Consider the following 4,970-nt stretch of genomic DNA (forward strand, 5'->3'; position numbering starts at 1 on the left):
ACTTCAGGAAGATCTAATTTGTCAGTCTAACTTCCCCAACATTCTCCCCTTTCTTTCAGTTCACCTCTGTCCAGGTGCTCAGGATCATTTGTGAGTCTGTTAAATCACAAATAGGTTATTTGTTGGTTTTCTTTAGTATTGAATTTAGTATTTTACTCGGGTTATTGTCCTTATCTGTTTCATTGTTCTACTCTAGGATAACATTTGTATCCAATGTTACATATACCCTGCAGTTTTGTTCTAAGATTCTGTGAGGCTTGAGCATGGGACAGGCTATATAAATAAAATGTATTATTATTATTATTATTATTACTATTATTATATTATTAAGACTCTGATACAAAGAAACCCAATAAAGTACATGTTGAAAAGCAGGAATGCACGGCCGTAGTATTTGACGCTCCTGCTCTCGTGGTCATTTTCAGAAGGGTCTGTGGCTGGCTTATCAAGCCTTGGTTTGCTAGGTGGTCATTTGTCATCTCACAGCAATAGCTAATTAAAGACAGAAGCTCAGATCCAGTTGACTTTGTCTCTCATTATTTCTGAGCGTAAGCCCATGTCGCCTTCTCCTGTCCTTCAGATTTTGCCATTCATTTTAAAGCTCAGACTCTTAGTCGCATTGACTGTACTCCATTAGCCTCAGAGAAGACCTCCAAAAATGTCTCTAGGCCCTGTAAACACCTTGGCCTGAAACAAGGACAAAGCTGAGTGTCTTCTGCATGCAAGAGAATGTGAAGGTCACGTCTTCCAAAGAAAACACATTCAGTGTAAACTGTAAGGGTCCAAATTCTGAGCCCTGATGACCTCCATTTTGATTTCTGAAGATGATGACAACGCCCTGCTAGCACATTTGTGTAGAGACTGAAATGGATGTAATAAAAAGATTAAAATGCAGTATTTCATGTAGAGTAATCATCTAGCACAAAACAGCTGGGATTCAGGGTTCAGAAGGACAGGCAGAAGCACATGAAGATGGCTGCTGGACAATGCAGCTCCCCAAGTAGAGACTAACCATGTGGGGTCTCGTCATGTTACTGTGTAAGGTTTTCATTTTAAATGATGTGATGGCCTGTACTGCCTCATGGACCAGGGTCTGTGTCGGCCCCCAGGTACTCGCGTCGCCCCATTCACAGGAAGGGCAGGTTAACGGAGACTCTGAATGGTGTCAAGGCCTTGTGATAGAAGTCACTGATATGTTTTCAGATTCTGTGCTTTGTCTTTCAAGACAGTATGACTGATTTTGATTTATTTTTTAAATTAAAGAATATGAGAAGGGCTGGCGCGAGGCTGTCTCGCGAGGATCCAATAAACGCGTTCAACAATCTGCCAGTAAGGATCGCTGCTGACATCAAGTGCTGCAAGGAGCCTTCTGTAAAGCCCAGTAAGTCGTTTGTTAGGAGGTTTAGTTCATTGAGCTGCAGATTTCTTAGCAGTCATTCATTCATGAAGTAATTGAGATGCAGATTGAAATCAGGGCAGCTTAGGGCAGGAAGAATCTCTCTCTTTTCTTTTTTTTTAATAATTGTGTTTTCTTCATTACACTGATTTTATAAAATCATATTTCAAATGTTTATTGTTTATTGTGGTCATATTAACATTAAGATCTCAATGAAATGATTTTAAAGACAAGTGAATAGCTAAGCAAAAGCAGAAGCACATGAATGTCAAAGAGATGAGCGTTCATAATTTTCTCCGTTTAAACTGCGTCCTCATTTCCTCCCACTTGATGCCACTGAAGTCACTTTAATTCATTCACTAATGAGTTTCCTTTCTCAACGAAGCGTGTTCAGGCCACACCTGGCACCATTTTTAACCCGCTTCAGGACGTCTGGGGAGACCTTCATTGCCCCCAGATCCAGCAGCTCTGAGTGAGTACAAGATGGCAGTTAAGCCAATGGCCATACCTGGCAGAGTCGTTTACATTCAGAGATGCCCCACACATGCACACGCCATGTCCAGGTGAGTGTGTGACTCTGGGTCACCGGAGGTGCTGTGATGTGTGTGTTCAAAGAGGACCGTGATGTCATCATTTAGAGTCTCTGTAGGTTCACTGGTGATAAATCAGGCTATCTGAGCCCAGAAGAGTCTGTGGAGAACTCCGACTGGGAGGCTTATGTGGTGCTGGATTTGCTGTCTCGGCTTTTTGCCATCAGCAAGACGCCTTTGTCATAAGCTGAGGTGGCCACACACACCAAGGCAAATGTTTCCCAGTTGTCTGTGTTGAATCCAAACCTCAACAGGGACCTTCAGAGTGTCCATTACACTTCCTTTGACTATCAAGAGAGCTTTAACTATTCCAGCAGTTCTCTCCTGGCAGGCGCTCTCTGGCGTTAGCAAATGATGGCCACTAAGGTTATCTGGGCCTTCACATCCATTGGTGAAATGCTTGTAGAGAGTGGGTAGCTTAGTAGAGTCACTGCTTGCATTTCCCCACTAGCAAGAGGATGGGCCCCAAAGTGCATCTTTGGTTGGGAGATCCAGGATTATCTGAGACACCCGCTGGATTCTCACTTATTTGGAATCACTTGTAAAGGACCCTAACCCCCTCCTAACCCTGGCTTCATCCACAGCCCGACATGGTGGGTTACTTTACAAGGCTTTATGTAGCACCTGCCAGGAAAGGTTTAAGATTTCTATGTTAAAATTCCACCAAATTTCATTGCTGACGTCACCTTGACATTGATCATATGGTAGTGGTATGCATTTCATTGTTCTGAACACATTAGGTTAAATAAAAGCTTTTATATTTGTATTAAGTACATTTAGTCACATCACCCAACATGGAGACACAAAGAGAAAGCAAATAAAGAGTACCTGGTGAATTGAAGCCTACAGAAATGGAGACCAGCTCCATAAATGTGCTAATTCAGACATCAGTGTCATTTAAGATGGAGTTTGAGTTAAGTCTCTTTGGATAAAAGCGCCTTCTGAGCAAATAAATGTAAATGAAAGTGCAGTCCTATGTGGGCAAAGAGTGTCAAGGTCAGCAATAATAAGCAAACTTGATGGAAAACATCAATAAAAACAGAAATAAGTAAACCCAACCTGATTGAGAAGTTGCTTTTGTTAAGAGACCATTGCTCTTTATTAATAAATGGCTCGCTTTTGTTTTTGCAGATTCCACTCTGCTGTGCCAGAATGCTTCTCCAGCTCCTGGGAGTTTTGCCAGCAGCAGTGTTGTTTACTGTAATCGCCTGACGCCTCCTGTGAGACCTTCCTGAGTCCAATCATTGTGAGTCAAACGCATGTGGGCTTCAGACGTTTGCAAAGGGTTTTTTTTTTTACTTTTTCTTTCTTAAACTTACTTGCTTTTAAATTGCCACACTCGACTGATTCATTTTATTATCATATTTTATGTACACACGCAACAGATCCATAACCAGATCAGGAAGGAAGGACTTTGAGAAGTTTGCTTTGGGGCAGACCTTTTTTTAATTTGGGGGCCTGACTGTGTCACTGATGCTGGGTCCTCACTCCCTTTCACTTCCTTCACAATCCTTGCACCTCCAGACCTTATGACATCTGTAGTATGACAGATTGAGAAAACTGAAGGAATGTGGTGAGAAGTTCTAAAAATACATTAATGAAGAATAACTGTTTCAATATACTAAATAGGAAAAATCCAGTTATATACATAAAATGAACAATTTGTACAAAGTATTGGGTAAGACCAAACTGCTTGCTGATCCCTGCTAGTGGTCCAATAGGGTTTCTTTTTTCTACTGGTGTGCCTGGTTTAAACCCTGCCTTTTGGTTCTAACGACACCACTCATTGCTCCCCGGGAGCTGACACGCTTCTTCTCATTTCTGTATGGGGTTTCCCTCCCCACAGCCCCCAGGGGTACAGGTTTTTAAGATAATTTTCCTACCAAAAAGTTTAAACTGAAAAATTGTCTATATTCTGGTCATGTGACCCTAGTGGTCCAATCACCTCTACACCTCAATTTATCCTGATTATTACAGAATACTAAATCCAGACAGGCTTCACCCCGTGTTGGCTCTTTAACATGCTGTGTTAACAGTCACTGATTACTTAAAACTCCTGCCTTTTTCTCCGCCATCTGCAAGGTTATCCCAGTTAATATTTGGATTTAATTAAAGTCCCCTATAACTTAAATCCCTATAAACTTTTAATATTACTAAAAGATGTGCTTAGAAATTACTGTCTTCATTGGGTGGTCTATAACATACTCTTTCCTAATGCTTTCCAGATGAAAACAGATGTCCTCACTAAGATGGGTTCATCCCCCAACTGGAGAGGACTTGCACATAAGTTCTGTTTGACATAAACAGCAACTCCACCTTCTTTTCTATTTTTTTCTTTCCTTTCTAATAAATGCACACACCCCTGTCATACTCATCCCATCTTTTTATTTAGACAGGTTTCTTTATTGCTATAATATCATAATTATGCTCCTCTACACATAACTCCAACTCACTTGCCTTATTTTTGATACTTGTAGTATTAAGGCAGCTTTTTTTAATGTGTTACTTTTTTACTTTTACATTTAAACGATGGGATAGAATTTGCATTGCTATACATTTTTATTTTATTCTATGGTTTGTTCCTCCATGTATAGATCAAAACCTGATCCATCCTGACCTCCTGCCCCCATTCCTCTAGTTTAAATATTCCCAACTAACCTACTCATCTTTCCCAAACTCATTGGTGCCCTCCAGTTCAGATGTAACTCATGGGATGAACAGGTCCCATCTGTCCCAAAATAGTCCCAATGCCCCATAAACCTTACCCTTCTACCCTGCACCCAAGATTTGGCCAGCTGCCTTACCAGGAATGGCGGTGGACAGGCAGAATTTCGAGAAGACCACCATGTCAGTTCCCCTGCTCAGCCTGGCCCCTAACTCTTTAAATTTGATTAGAACTGGTGGACTACCCCATGTATGTCATTTATTCCCACATGGACAATTCTGGGGTTGATGTCCCAAACTTGAGCACCCTTTACCTTGAG

This window comes from Polypterus senegalus, chromosome 1, assembly GCF_016835505.1.
Source record: "Polypterus senegalus isolate Bchr_013 chromosome 1, ASM1683550v1, whole genome shotgun sequence".
Classification (NCBI taxonomy): domain Eukaryota; kingdom Metazoa; phylum Chordata; class Cladistia; order Polypteriformes; family Polypteridae; genus Polypterus; species Polypterus senegalus.